The following is a 15,762-nucleotide window of genomic DNA, read 5'->3' on the forward strand; positions in this document are numbered from 1 at the left end:
AAAAAACTGTCTTTGGAGAGATTCAGCATGACTTTCCAAGCCAGATTTTCTGAAACTGCAGAATGATGATGAGGATGTATAAAATATGCCTGTCCATTACTAAGCTCTTATGTGACCGGTGATCTTCCTGCCCAAGTCCCTCATAAGGGAGAACTGGATGTGGGTGTGTTTGCAGAGCTCACACACCTGAGCCCAACAGATCCATGCTCTGAGAAGGCTGTCAGGACCCTCCCAAGGCATCTGGATCTTCCAGAGGGAAAATAGCAAAGTTTTGTAAAGGATTTCTCAGCTGTTCTTTAGCTGGATTACGACCTTTTAGCTTATTTACCAGCTGCAAAGACAGAAATCTTCCTTTTTTCCTAATTTTCTTATCTCAAAAATTCTCCTGCTATTTTTTTCTCCTATGTCACTTGGCAGTTTTTATGCCTGCAGGTGATTAAAATTTGTATATATACTTCTGTTCTGAATGTGAGAAAGAATACAGGAAAAATGAATATGTAGATGTAAAATAACCATTATATTGTTTTTCAAATAATCTTTAATGGAATTTTTCAACTCATTCAGTTTTGAAAAAGTATTCCATTATCCTCTTCTGAGGCTCTCTCTGCAATTACAAATTCAAGATAGCCATTCATAATGAAACTTATCTCTGAAAAACCTTCATTTTCACATGTAAGTCAAAAGAAAATTAACATTCTTCCTTCTGGCTGTTCAGTACATTCCCACATATATTAAACATGTGTGACATGTCCCACTGGTCAGCTGTCTTTCACATAATTGTGTGTTTGTTTGGAGCCACTGCTGCTAAGAATGTGTCGCCTCAGTGTGACTTTACTGACAGTTAACAGCGCAAGGTTTACTGGGAGGGATGGCACCTCGTATTAGACAAACACACCTACTACTGACCAAAAAACAGATCAGGTGACAGGCACACAAGCTTTCTTTATATGCCCAAAACCAAAACATTAGATCAGAAGCTAAATATGTGTAGACATTAATTTTCCATTTCCATAATTAAAGACATTTTTTGTTTGTGGCACAGGGTTCTGTCAACAAGGTTACAGAACTCTTAATGCCTGGGAGGGGACACAGAAGGAGGAGGGATTAATTTTTGCCTCTAGACAGTCATTTCTGAAGTGGGGAAGATTGTATTTTGTTGATATTTTAATACAGATTTAAAAAGAATATAATAGGGTAGCATATATTCTCCCTGAGTCAGTCCAGTGGGTTCTATGTGCTGAAACACATTTGTTTTAGAAGGGAAGCTGAAACAACACGAGTCAATCAGATAATGTCTCCGGATAGATCATGTACATAGGAAATGGGTCATTAGTCATCATTATTCAATGATCTTTGCAGGACACTCCTTTCCCTTCTTCATCAAGGCTGCAGGTTTCATATGGCACATTCACTTCTGCACCACCCTGGGGCCGGCATTCCTGCAGGGTAATTGGAACCAGCTGTTTGCCTCCAAAAAAGACAGAAGGAAGAGGTTATGAAAGTTGAATTTCTGTAGCCAGAGACAACCCTTTAGAGATTGGGATGGCTTTGACAGTGATATTTAACTTCTATTTGTCATTAAAACTACTGCATTATTTTCTTTTCCTGGACAGCTACAAGGTCTAGTGGCCCTATTTCTGTGAAGAGTGAGTGCATTTAAACTCTTTTTGGTGAAGAGCAATGACTTTTTTCCCTCCATAAAAGCAAACCAGTGTAACTGCACTGTTAGTGCAGTTAAGTGATTTTATATGCAAGCATTTTCAGGAGAGGTTGAAGAAGGTGTTAACAGTGAAAGAAGACACTTCAAACTAAACAGATTCAGCTGGGGGACAAATCCCTCAAATCACTTGAAGTTCAGGAAGCCTTGGCCGGAATGTGCATTTGCTTCCTCACTTTCTGAAAGACAGAGACAAACAAAAGCCACCATAAAGTTTTCATCCAAGAACTTGAGAGGTGAAGCCTGCCAAGGAGGCGGAACAGGGGACCTAGCAAAGCTGATGAAGTGGCTTTCAGAGGCAGTAGGAAGGAAATTGTGGTTTCATGGCTTTGTAGGGAAGCAACTGCAATGCCACTGCAGAATTTTCCTGCTGTGACTCCTTGGAACTTGCAGAGGGTGTCACAAAGAGCCAGGATGTTTAGAGTGAGTGAAGGTGCAGTTGGTTGGGTTGAAACCCCGCATCTCAGAAATCTGAGCAGAGACCCAGGATGTGGGAGAGTGGGAAAGAAATACCTGAGAGTCAATGCAATCTGAGCTGCAGCAGCAAAGCTGGGGAGGAGACAGCTGTAGCCAGCATTGTCTTGCCTGCACAGAGGAGAGCACAATGAGCCTCAAGCAGCTCTTGAACACTAGGTTGCACCCCTCTTGGTCAGGACTAGACTAGGAATCTGTAGACTCTCTCAGAGCTGGGAGTGGTGTTTGTCTGCCTCTGAGGCCACGGAGTTTTGGTTAGCATCAAAAATGCATGCTGATGTCCACAGCATAAATCAGGAGGTTTTCCAGAGTTGGGCTGTTGCTGGGTTCCATCCTGTCAGGCACTTTGTGAAAGTGACTGGTCTCTTCAATCACTATCATGGCCTCCTTTTTATTCTATCAGCTTACCTTTTGTCCCTACAAGGGGACAAAACATTCCATGTTTTAATGAATAAGCACCACTAGTGTGCAGATTTCTTTAAAATTATATTTTCAGAGTCCTTAATGTTATGACATTTGTTCAGAAATGTCAGGAAACTTCTAGACAAAACTCAGTCATGCAGACTTATAATGTAACTAAATGATGTTAGTAACTTCAAGAACCTGTCTCCTTGGCATTTTCAGCAAGTTACAATCAGCAATTACTTCAGCTTTATGACCCTTACTTCTTAGCTGGGGTTTCTGAGTTTCACCTCAAATTCAGCTTTAGACATGCAAAAAATCCCATGGCAAAGTTAAGGAAACACCAAGCCTACCTAATTGTTTTTTCATCACAGCAATGCAAGGCACAGCTTATACTTTGAAAAGAGTATGAGCTATATCTCCAACAGGCCTGTGTTTGGTCCGCTTCAGATGCTGCTTCTGAATTTCAGCAAAAGTGTTCATCCATTTTTGATTTTGTTGCAGCTGAAACTCAGGATATTTTTGTATCTTCTCTGCTTTTTTTCTTTAAGCGTTTCTAATTTACCCAAACTTCACAGTTTGATATCACTCTGTAAATGAATTCGGCAATGTTTTAGAACCACTCTGTTGCCTTTGTGTGTTTTGAGTAGAGATGACAACTGTGCATATCTTGGACAAAATAGTTCACACTTATGAAAAAGGCAGATGATGATTCCAGTACAGAAGGGCAGAGGCCTGAAAATATCATCTGCAATCCAAGCAAGGAGTCAAACCAAATACAACAGTTGTGAGATGGCCCAAATATCTTTTCAGTACCACTGAAGTCTGCCCATATTTGGCCTGCAACAGATGATGAAACCACAGTCAAGGAGATTGAACTGGAGCAGAGGGGTTTGCAAAGCACTTACCTGCCAGGAGTGGGTCACTGGAAACACTGGTCAGTGTGCCAAGGGATGCAGACATGCAACTTATGTGTTGTCACTGAGTTAACGATGTTGCCTGGAAATGGAAGAATGGACATGACTAATGCCCAGTGAAATCACTTAGGGTGTCTGTCAGGATGACTGATGCAGGCTGTATCAGCATATTTTCTGTGGTGCCTTGTAGCACGTCTCCTTCTTTGAAGAAAAAGATGGGTATTGTCTGTTGACCTAGATGATCTATGTCAGCAGCATTTTGATTCTGTATGTGTATGTTACTGGGAAGAAAAGTCTTCACCTGGTCTCAGCTCTGTGACACATCCCACCACAGGAGATCCCTTGAGTACTCGCTAATGTTGCAGGTGTGCTCCAGCACAAGGGCAGAGCAAGCACAGTAACACACAATCCTCCCTTGAGAAACACCAAGACATTTTATCTACAGAAACTTCTAACTTGAAAAGCCTGCCTGCTGGCAATTTAGAAAGGAAACAATGAAATAAATAGTGTAAAATATTCACAGGGAAAAGCACTAGACAGGAACTTCAGGAGCAGTTTAAAGCATGTTCCAATTATAATGAAAGTTTTAGAAGTAAGTGAATGAAAATAACTTCTCTAGCATTCTTTAGATAGTCTGCATTATTTGAGAAAAGCTATGTTGAAGCTATTTATTTTAATTAAAAATAATAAGATTCCAGGGAAAGAAAACCAAAACCAATAGCATCAGCAAAGAGAAAAAGAAAAATGAGGAGGACGTAAGCCTAGCTGAAGTTAAATATACAGGATAACCTAGGGTTTGTTTGCTAGTTCCTGGAAGACTGAATATAAGATAATGTAATGTGTGTAATAACTATTTAAGAGTTTCATAAAATAATAGGTTTGGAATAAAAAGATGGTATAAGGGTAGAAGTGCGATAAACCCTTGGAGATCACCTAGCTCTGTACCTGAACTTCTGAATGCAATGAATACTTTATCAAATTTGGGACTGTCCTGGGTAACTCAAAATGTTATTGTATTCCATATGTCTCTCTGCTATGTCATATGCCAAAAATTATGCCAGGTCTTTAAGACCTGGTGTCTGGAAAGCTAATTGTGGAATTGTGTTTGGAAAATGCCAGGACCTTTTTTAAGGTCAGGGTTGCTCAGACAAGCGCTCTCTTGCCTTTATGGTTCATTCTTGTGGGGAAGCTGGGTTGGTGCAAGGCACAAGCCTTTTTTCCTGTCCCATGCTCCCGAGGAGGTTGCTTCAGGCAGGTCTCCAAGTAGCAGCCCCAGAAGCTGCACTTTGCAGTCCTGCATGGTTTCAGGCAGATTCCACAATCCCTGTCTACAACTTGTAGCTGTAGTCATTTGGGGCCAGGCTGCTGTTCTTCAGTGCTTAGTGGGTCCATCTCTTTCGCCCCTCAACACACCAGCAGCTCGGGAACCACAGTGCCAGTACCAGATGGGTCCAGTTGGCTGAGGGAGAGGCAGAGATGCTGGCACTGAGCATTTGACAAGTTCTTCTGTTCCTGAATTCCAGAAGCCAGATGTTCCTCTTCTTATTGGTAAAAAGGGGAGTGGTTAAAACTAAAAGGGGTGGTAACTCATTTTGGAGTGTCTGCCCCTTAAATTGTATTAAACCCAAACAGGTATCCACCATACCCGAAGAGCCCAGAAATATTTAACATATTTTCCACTTTATTACCCATTTTAATCCCTGCTATGCCTTGTGATGTTGTGTATGTCACATGTTTAGACCATTGCTGCTGCTTTCCTGTGACAGGCAGAGAGGTCACTTTGGGATCCACAGGTGACACAGCTCCCACTTGTCCTACTCATCAACCCCTTGGATGAAACATTTCATAAATGGATAATGGGGTGGTGGTTGTCCTCAGGGCTGGAGCATGAGCAGTACAAAGATGACAGATGCTACACCGCCTATCTGGGTATGAGAGATGTGATCTTGGGCTGTGTTTTGTAGTTAAAACATCTGACAGTGGTTTTTTACAAGGGTATTGGTAAGTCCAGTGCAAAGGAGAGAGGTTTTCTGCACTACCTCACACAGAAGCCTTTGGTGTACCTGGTGTCCTCTTACCTTTCTGGGGAGCGATGGTACCAGCTGTGGGATCACACTCCCGTGTACTCAATGTTAATTTCCCACTCAAGCAAAGGCATTTTTGACACTGTGACCAAAGGAAAATCCCAGCCCAGGAGTAACCCAAGGTGGAAATGGAACAAGTCCTTGGCAAATTATGTTGCCCATTATGACAAAAACTGGGAATAAAAAAATCCCAACAAAACCAAAAACCCCCAAGAATTCAAGAGTTGCAACAGTTTCCAAGAAGCTGTGCCTCATTACTGCATACCAGTGCTGCATCATGAGGTTGTCAATCACATACATTTTCTTTCAAAAGTCACTGTCTGCCACCAAGGCATGTTACCTGTTCTGGTGTCAGCATGATGTCAGTCCAACACCAGCACCACCACCACTGTCCCAAGGTTCTTTTTCTTTAATTAGTGCTAATGGGGTAAATTGCAACAGGCCAGGAGCACACACCTTATATCACTTAGCAGAGGCCTATGTGGGTGCCTCTCCAGCCATTTGTGCACTGGAAAGGAGTCAGTGGCCTCATGGAAAGGACCCTCTTAACTGAATGGCTACATTCAGGAACCCTAGAAGGAAAATAAAGCAGATACCAGTTGATCTGTTCCTTTGGTCTCCCCAGATTTTTCAGGTGTCACTATCCAACCTACTGTAGCAGACATCATTCCAAAGCACCACAAAATCCTGAACAAAAGCCTCAGGACAGCTAGATTAGAAGAAAACACCCTCAACAATTTTTGGTACTGTGTAGTGATTTCCCTTTTCTTGATTTTACAGTTGCTAACCTTGCAGCAATCACTTTACTCACATTTTTAAACTTTTTTCACCACTGTGAACAGTAGAAACTTTGTAAAAATGCATTTCCTGGGGCTTCATTCATGTTCATTCATTCAGTGTAGCCTCAAGCAAACAGCTGCATGAGACAGAGGATGAGCAAGAGAAATACAACTATTTGATAGAAAAAAACAGAGGAAAAAGAAAATCCCAACAAGAATGTCAAATTGCTATTTCTCTTTTCATTTTCAATTTGAATTTTGGAGTACATTTATGAACCACTTTTTCCCACTGCTGCATATCATTATGAAGACTACAATGGCAGCAGCAATACATAGTCCTGTGCTACAGCTGCCTGTGAAGTTCAAGAAACAACTTCATGAGCAGAGACAGGCTCAGTGACGTGTACAGTGCTCCAGAAAAGGTGGTGAACTCACTGTTTGTGATGATGGTAATCAGCTCAGGATCATAGCACCACAGAGTTCTTCTGGTGAAATTACACCAATCTAATAAAATCCATTTCTTACAGTGTCAAAACAGATACAACAACTTTATGAGATATTTAACTTTTCTTAAGAGTTGTTCAAATGGATCTGGATCTAAAGCAAGCCCTAAAAGAGATGTAGTCTTAGTGGGGATTCATTTTTATGATGTGATCTAGAAATTGCTGAATTTGCTGAAAATATTTCTTACCAATTCTGTTGAGTTTTGATCAAAAAGCTGCAGGACTGAGATGAGACTGATGTCTCCTGATTTTTTGGTCTCCCTATTGTTTGTATTCAGTGTGAGATAGTTAGGACATGAATTGATGAAGTGCTGTAGTTGCACATGTGAAAATTAAAGACGCTTTTTGAAATGTTGAATTTGGTGGTAAATTTCTCTGAAAGCTTTGGCTTACACAAGGACTGTCATGAACTTGTTTTATTATTCAATGCCAGGTTTGCGATTCCTTTCACCCATTTGATCTAAATGAGACCCACATTGCAAAAACATCATGCAGTCTGTAGGGAACACATACAACCTTGCATGTTTATTTAATGTTAGTTAATTCAAGACCACTTAGGATAAGGAGAAAGAAGGCTTGGTTCCTGCGTGTGCAAAACTAAAGGCATGTACAAGCTGTGTTATGAGATTAAGGGCACACTTGGAATTAATTAGTTTCTGCATTGCTTTGAGAATATTATATGCTGGGCTTGAGGAGTGCTGCTGATGTCATCTGCCACGAAAGCACAGCTGGAGCACAGCGTGAAGGCAGCAGATCCCTGAGACAGAATCACACTCTTGGTATTTCAGCCACAGCCACGTGCAGTTTTCTGGCAACTGGTGCTGTCTTACAGAAAGGAAGTTCATTTGGAAGCAGAGACAAAGATCTGTCCCTGCAGGTAGGAGGGATTCCTGCCCAAAGGCAGGGTGGCCCTCAGAGCTAGTTGGCACAGCCATGCACTGGCTCCCACGCACTCAGTCAAGCCACGGCCATTTGGGTCTGCCTGCACCTGCACACTGACCTACGCCTAAAAAACAATGAGCTCTTCTCGCATCTGCGTTGTGGAAATGTCTCTGTACCTGAGCAGGACAGAGGTACCGACAAAGCACAGGGAACAATAGACTGAGAGCAGCAAGAAGGAAAGGAATGATGGTCCCAGTTTAGGGGAAAGGAAAGGAAAGGTTTTGACTGAAATTATGTCACTCCAAGTCCTGTGTATTGCCTTGAACCACAGGCTGGGAACCTGAGCCCCACGTGGTGGTAAAATCCCCACTTGGCATATAAATCCTAAGCCAAGAACCCTCTCTGTTAGGGTAGATCCTAAAAGAGGAGTAGAGAGAAATACCTGGTTGAAATGAAAGCTGAATTTTCATGGTTTGAAACTTGGAAAAAGGGAAAAAGGCGCCAGTTTTATGTCAGGCAGAGCTCAGTATAAATCAGAATGTATTAGGCTTTACATTTATTCAGGGCAAAATTACAACTGTAAGTGCACAGCTGTTTTCTACACTGTTGTCTCACATCTTGTTGATGAGCACCTTTCCAGTAGCTCCCTTCTTCTTCTGCTGTATCCTGAGTCACTGTCTGTGAGTCCCATCTTCTTAAGACTGGACTTCCTCTAACACCAGTGCAGTAAGGAAGCTCTTGCCCAGGAGTCTATTAATATTGCAGTGATCTTTTCAGAAGTGGAGGCAATTTCCTCCTGCTTCAGCCCTTTCATCTTCTAGATCTTGGGCTAAGAATTCTCCATCCTGTAACGTGACATGCTGTTAAATTCATTATATTGCCGATATCTTTACTCATATTGATGGAGTTGCACGTTCTCTTTCCCCATTCCTTCATAAAAGAGCAGCATGTCATCTGTATTTACAGCTCAGTAAAGGCAATGTCATCTTTCAGTTGAAATTTGGCTGCACTGTGAATTGTTTTGCTCTCTTTTCTCTTTCTTCTTCTGCACAGCTGGAAATTAATTCCTCTCCAATCCTTTTTTTGGATGAGGTGAAGAGTGGAGAGAGAAAAAAACAAAACTGGCAAGGAAAGTGCTTCTTCTAGATAAAGTGAAATAAGCTGAAGTTCAATAAGGCAGTGTCACCTCTTCAGGGTTAAGCTGACACTTGTGTCAATACTGGACTAGGGGAACAGCAGCTGAAGTGTGGGGAGCATAAGCTAGAAATGTTCAGCACTTTGGTGAGAAGGGGTTGGCTGCTGACCAAAGGTTTGGGCACAGGTCTGTGAAATGTGCACACGCCCTCCTTGACCTAAAATGGGGGACAGAGAGAAACACCCAAATGGGAGAGAGAGAGAAACACCCAAACTGTGGCTGACCACTCCTTTGCACTTACTAGAGGTGGTGAAGCTGTGTCTGGGTGTAGTAACGCAGCCACCACCCTCCCTCCCTGGGAACAGGGTAAAAATTACTGCTCTTACAAGGCATTTGACACAACTGCAAATGATGAGAACACACACTTGAAGTGAAGCTGAGATGCACAAGGCTCCTTCTGAAACACAGCTTGATGCTGCAAACCGCTCAGAGTGTGACTCACACCCGTGACTTCCCCATCACCACTATTAGGGCTGTAGGACGGCTCTGCAGGCAGCAACAGACTGAGTCACCAGCTCCCCTGTTTTCATGAAGCTTGCAGGGGAAGAAATTAAATCAGACCATGAATCCAGTGAGGTTTTATTGGAGTTTTGCTTTTGGAAAGTATGGTGTGGGTTTCTGCTGTGCCTGAAGTTTTTCCACAAGCCCATCTCAGCAGTTTCCCTGCTGCCTACTTCTACCACTCATTGCACATACACATAGCCTGAATATGTATTCTTCTACCAGCTCAGAAAACATAAGGCTTCCAATTATGATTTTTAAACTTATGAGCAGTAGAAGCAAAACCAGAAAGACAGAACCAGTGGCTTAATTACCCTGAGGCTATTTAGAGTAATGTTAAGTGATACCAGTTGTGAAGATTCGTGAAGGTTAACCACACACCTCCTAATTGCTTTGAAATTCTACTTTGTCCCTGGAAGAGAATTTGCGTCTGCAAGGGCTGATAGAAGGAAGTCTGAAGAGTCACAAAGAATGAAAGGCAGGCTAACAAAACGGGGAAAACCTCTAGCTTGTGCAAGGCGGGACATGGTAATTAACAGGAAATCCCTAAGGTTCCATAAAGCCCAAAACATACCAACTCAAGCCTTCAGATGCAAAACTGTGCTATTTTCTTATGTTTGGCAGCATGCTACATGCTTATCAGGAGAAAAATCCTCTTAAATGTAAATAGCCATAATGTTGATTAGAAGCTAAATAGTAAAATGTATTACAGCTCTTTGTTCTTTCAGTAGCTCCTTACATTGGGAAAATTTCTTTGCAGTGAGTACTTGTTCTTGAACCATGCACTCTTGTTTTGTGTATGCTCCTTCCTTAGGCTGCTGGGTAGAAATGGAACAAAAAAAAACAGAAAAAAAAAAAAAACCCAGAATATAAGCAAGACTCAAACACAGAGGCTTGGTTTTGTTCCATCTCTCCTGTTTGGGCTATTCCAAGCAGTGAAAGGATAACTAGAAAGTTTAGAAGTAAGAGACTGTCCATCTTTCTTATTTAGGCATGTACAGTGGTTCTATATTCATTTAATTGTTTAGTTAAAAATATCCACCAAGCAACACTGGCTCAGGTTTCTATGTAGACTAAACCTACAGAAAAAAGGGAGAAAGAACAAGAAGTTACAACTACTAGTCTTTGACTAGATTCACTGCAATGCAAAACCCTTTAATGGTCACAGAGAAGAGGTCATCAGTGAAGTCTTGAAAGGGACTGAGATTCTCACTTGAGTTGACTGCACTACAAGAACATATTGCACCATACAGTGCTTTCCTGTCCTTTGACAGAAGTTTCTTCTCTTTGTAATAGCTCCATTCATTCATGTTTAACTATATGGTGTCATTCATAATTTCATCTATATCTCACAGCTATTTATTCCTGAACATATTTACTTGCCTTTTTCCCAGAGCTCTCCAACAAACCACTTCCATTCTCAAGCAGAACATACCCACAAGCCAGTATAGCCATATAATGACAGCCATAACTTAGAAGAAATCTGACAATCACTGGTAAGCCTGTGATAGCTGTCCCCTGAATGCCAGTCTGGCAGGAAAGGATAGGTACCTGCTTCTGTGACCCACATGTGACTGCCACACCACTTATATGGCCCGAAGAAAGAAAGTTACACTGCATGTAAAAATGGCACAATGTGATGTTTTTGAGGTTTTTATTCTTTACCCATGATCTTAAAATCCTCACTGCATTTGCAAAAGCTCTTCAGACCCACAATTTCACAACTATTTCAGTTCATGTATCATCATCCAAATTAGCAGTTTAACGCTGAAACTGTTCAACTGTCACAAAAGCATAAAATAAGTGGTATCACCCGTGTGTGTGTGCAAGGAGATATTTTTCTATCACCAACTGCATTTCCAGTTTGCTGTCACTGTGATTCAATTCAACTGCCTCTGGATTCAATTCCAGTAGAGGGCAGAAATCAACATAAGGTTCACCAAGCACAAATTTAATATCCTCAGGTTTTGCCAGAGATGCTCAGTAGAGATGTGGCCAGCCCAAGATTTTGCATCCAAATGGGATTTGAGAGAGTTTGGTGTTGCATGTGGTGCTAAATTCAATGTTCACTGCAGCAGCCAATGCTCTAATGAAAAGTTTGTCATCCAAATATCACCAGCCTTTGGGCATATTGCAGTTTGAACTTGATCCCTGTCATCCAAGTCTCTCTCAGCTGTACAGTTCCTTGTTTCCAGAGAAGTAAAAAGCCATTATTTTTTAAAGCATTTATTGCTGTTAATGTATTTTTAAGTTCTTAGACATAATGCCATTATATGGTCTGTGTAGCATACTGTTCAGTGCCACCTTTCAGTAGTATGCTACTTGTAGCATCTAGATCCTAACAAGACAGAAAACAAAGAAGGAATTATATTTCAGAAAATGGTGTCTGTGCAAAGCAAGTGCTACAGGGGCACAAGCATTTTTCATGCAAACGATACTACCAGAAAGCAAAGTTCAAATATATATGTGAGAAACTCCAGTTTGGAAATGAGCTGTATTTTGAAGCCCTTCTTTTTCCTCTCCTTTTCCCATGAGATCCTTTTCCCATATATCTTTGCTTTCATCTCTTCCCTACTGATGGTGACCCTGTCACCCTTGCACCAGAAAAATAAAAAAGCTCCACAGAAGGTGTTATTTCTACCTCCAAGGACTACTGATGACCTCAGAGAGGCCCAAGATCCTCAAAAGGCAGCAAAATCTCTCACCCTCTTCCCTGAAAAACATTTCTGCTATAATCTGGTAAAAAAAATATGCACCAAGGGTAACACATAACTTGTATCACCTCAAAAAAATCTGAGTTTGTAAGTAAATTATATTCCTAAAGATTATCATCATTTTCTAAATGTTCAGTTGTTATCCTTAATATTATGTATAATCTAGAGTCCCTGTGGCTCTTGGTTTTACCTTCCCTGTCATCTCAGCCTTGCAGGCTTCCTTTCACAAGAGCACTCTCTTGTTTAGGCTTGGTAAAATATGGGATGAAAGACGAACCTATGCATTTGCTTTGCAACTTTAATTTGGTGAAATTCTTAACTGCATCTGTTTAGCTGTGGTAATGGTGGCTAATGAAAAAAATCAATAGCTGAATACTTTCAGCAGCTGAGGTAAGAAAAGGCCTTCAGACAGGAAGGAAAAGAAAAAAACCCTAAAATATGTCTAAAATAAGAACAGAAATGAATCTTTTTCTATTCTAGAATATGAACTGGATTCCTCAGTTAAAATAAGGAGGAAGCATCACACCCTTCAATAAAAATTCTTATTTCTTTATATTTTATGATAGTTTTTTCTTACTTGCATGCACACAGCTAGTCACTGCATATCAGATCAGCAGTCACTACCCTCACCTGTAAACAGAGAAGTGTGGTTCAACAAGACTTTTTGGAAGGAAAACAGGGAGAGAGGTTGCTCTTCAGTTCTGTTTCTATGGCTAAAAGCTTATTTCTGACAAGCTTGATTGGCAGTGGTGTTCAAGCTGAGGACTGCCGCTTCTGAAATATTTTGCAGACGTGTTTCTGGGGACAGCTGCTGTGTGGAAAGAGAGGCAGGGGAGGCACTTCTCCCTCACACCACACACCCTCCATCCTTATCAATGGTTTATAGACCTCAGTGCAGCCTACAATTTTGCCAGGAAAAACATAGTCAGAGGTGAGTATGGAAGAACACTCTACCCACATTGACTCACCTGGTTTGGTCTACCTGTCTGCACAGCTGAAAGCAAGGGTCCAAGGCTGCAGCTGAAAACATCTCTGCCATGATATTAAAGACCACAGAAGCCACACTGGCAGAGGAACTGATACCTAAAGTGACCTGAGCTGTTGAAGTCTCAGATACATAAGAACTTCCTTTTGTGGTGCACAGACTCATGCTGCAGTGCAGCTCTGTGTGTGGGGAGTCCGCTGTGGCCATGCAATAACCATAAGCAATTGCTTGGTCACATCTCATTTTGTAAATGAAAGCCACTTTGGTTCTCTGGTGGTAGTAAGCAAATGAGATGGCAGGTGATTTACCAGATGATGCTAGCACACTTGGAAACTTGAAATGTCTTACAGAGTCTGAGAAAATTTACCTATTTCATGGAATGGGGCTAAAGGAGGGAGTGGTATGACATTATGTGTCTCTATCTCCTTCCTTCCTTCCTTCCTTCCTTCCTTCCTTCCTTCCTTCCTTCCTTCCTTCCTTCCTTCCTTCCTTCCTTCCTTCCTTCCTTCCTTCCTTCCTTCCTTCCTTCCTTCCTTCCTTCCTTCCTCCCTCCCTCCCTTCCTCCCTCCCTCCCTCCTTCCCTTCCTCCCTTCCTCCCTTCCTCCCTTCCTCTTGTGGTGACTGTTAATATATGAGGTTATATGTGCTTAACATCCTGTGCATACTTTACATCCCCAGTTCACGCTGTGTGTTGAACTGGTCTCTCCAAATCCACATGAGTTCTGCTGCCTCCTCCTCTTGCTTCTCTGCCCCTTCTTTCACCCTCTGAGCTTTCTTCTGAACACAGGACTGCCTCCATGGCAGCCTCCACTTGAGCAGGACTGCCTGCCAGGCTCTAGGAGCCTTCCAGCACAGGATATTTGCAGGGGAGCAGCCTTTGTTCCATGGTTGTAGGAGCAAGAGAGCGCTTTCATTCACTGCCTACCTCCTCAGGCAATTAGCGTGGCAGTAATGACAGTTCGTAAGGGTGAGCTTCTTACAGGGCTACAGTGAGCTTTAGAAGGGACAGGCCTGATGACAGCAACCTCAAGATGTCTGAAATACCACAGGGATCTTCTAATAGGATGCAGGAATGCCTTTATTCCCGTTGACTGGCTACAACTGGAAAGACATATGATTTTAATTTTAGCTAGCTCTGCACCATTTCAGAGAGATAGTTACAAGAGTATAAATAGACAGAACAGCTCTTCAGACCAGCTCATTGAAGTACCCCCCCACCCCCAATGCCACAATATGGGACCTACAATAACACCTGATGGAATAGAAAAAAAACAACCACAGAAAGTCTTCATGCTTAACACATGTGATTTTGTGTACTTTTTCCTGCCTGAGTGCATTTGTGCCTGTTCACTGAACAGCCAGGGGAAGATAAATGCCAAACTAGGAATCCACAAGGGGTTTTTTTTAGAAAAAAACACATAGCCTGCCTTCCCCTCTAATAATTTTGTTGGATCCTATAACAGATATTTTATTTGGATTTTTATTTGTTCAATTGTCTTTTATTTAATTAGCTTTTTTAAAAAAAAAAGGTTGGTATGGAACTTGAACACCATTATTATAAGGAAGGACACAGCTGGAATAATACACACATTTCATGTGGCCAAAGAAATGATAGGCTGTCTTGAGGAAGATGGCCCTTCTACTGCAAACCTGAAGGTTTCTGAGTACAGTAAAGGCAGAGGAGAAGCAGAAAGTAAATCAGTAGGATTAAGAGGATCCCAATTTGGAACAAATTAGACTTACTGCATTAGCAGAACAACTATGATATGTGTCTGGAGGTCTAGAAAACCCCCCAGGGATAGTTTGTCTTTGGGGTACCTCCTGGTGTCCAGAGCAGAAAGGATGCCATATGCTTTGTAAGTTAGTCCTGTTAGCCAGAAACAAGGCACAGAAGGGAAAGCATCTAAGTCCCGTGAGATATTTTTCAGATTTTTTTTTATTTTATTTTTTTAACTGGCTGTGTTTTGTCTATGTAGCCAAAAGCTACAAAAACAATAAATACTGTTTTAAAATAATGTGTTGAAAGCACTGGTCAGCTCCCTCACTGTAGGAGTTTTCAGTTTTTCAGTCATGGCTGATACATCTGACTGTGTAAATATGATATGGCTTCTTGTTAGGGACTAAACACTCTTTTAAAAAAAAATATTTTTTTTAATCTGACACTGGAGAAACCCAGAGCTTCAGGGAGAAGACAAGGCTCAGTCTGAAAGCTCACAATGGAGCTGGATACTAGGGGACTTTGCCTCTGGCTGCTATCTTGTTGTTTGAAAAGACATTTAATTTTCCTTAAATTTTATTATGAAGAATATCTTGAAACTGTGAGAGCAGAAAAAGAACACAGCAGAAGGACATGTGGTTCATACATCCTCTCAGTAGTCCAGTGTTTTGCAAAAATTGCAAGCAAACAGGGATAAGGGGATTTTATTGGTTATGAATTGCAAAGATCTCCTTTTATATCCAGTGTACTTGCCAGCACACTGTTCCTTCTTTCCTTATCCATCTTTTACTCTTCATTCCTGGAAAGAAGAGTAAAAGAAGTATCTACTAACCATTTGATGATTTTTGGCACATTGCCAGCCCACCCCCAAGCTTGGCCCCTGCAGCTAAAC

At 41.6% G+C, this 15,762-nt stretch overlaps 1 long non-coding RNA gene across 1 annotated transcript in view; it reads right to left on the minus strand.

Moving 5' to 3' along the window:
* Window positions 1-305: 305 nt before the first annotated feature.
* Window positions 306-15,762, minus strand: part of LOC109144850 — a 31,182-nt gene continuing 15,725 nt past the window's right edge. Inside the window, exons 2-3 of the long non-coding RNA XR_002045839.3 lie at window positions 3,502-3,592; window positions 306-1,468 (exon numbers count right to left, since the gene is read on the minus strand). This is a non-coding gene — a long non-coding RNA (uncharacterized LOC109144850). The remainder of the gene's footprint in view (window positions 1,469-3,501; window positions 3,593-15,762) is intronic.

Source organism: Corvus cornix, chromosome Z (assembly GCF_000738735.6).
Source record: "Corvus cornix cornix isolate S_Up_H32 chromosome Z, ASM73873v5, whole genome shotgun sequence".
In the NCBI taxonomy this organism is placed as follows: domain Eukaryota; kingdom Metazoa; phylum Chordata; class Aves; order Passeriformes; family Corvidae; genus Corvus; species Corvus cornix.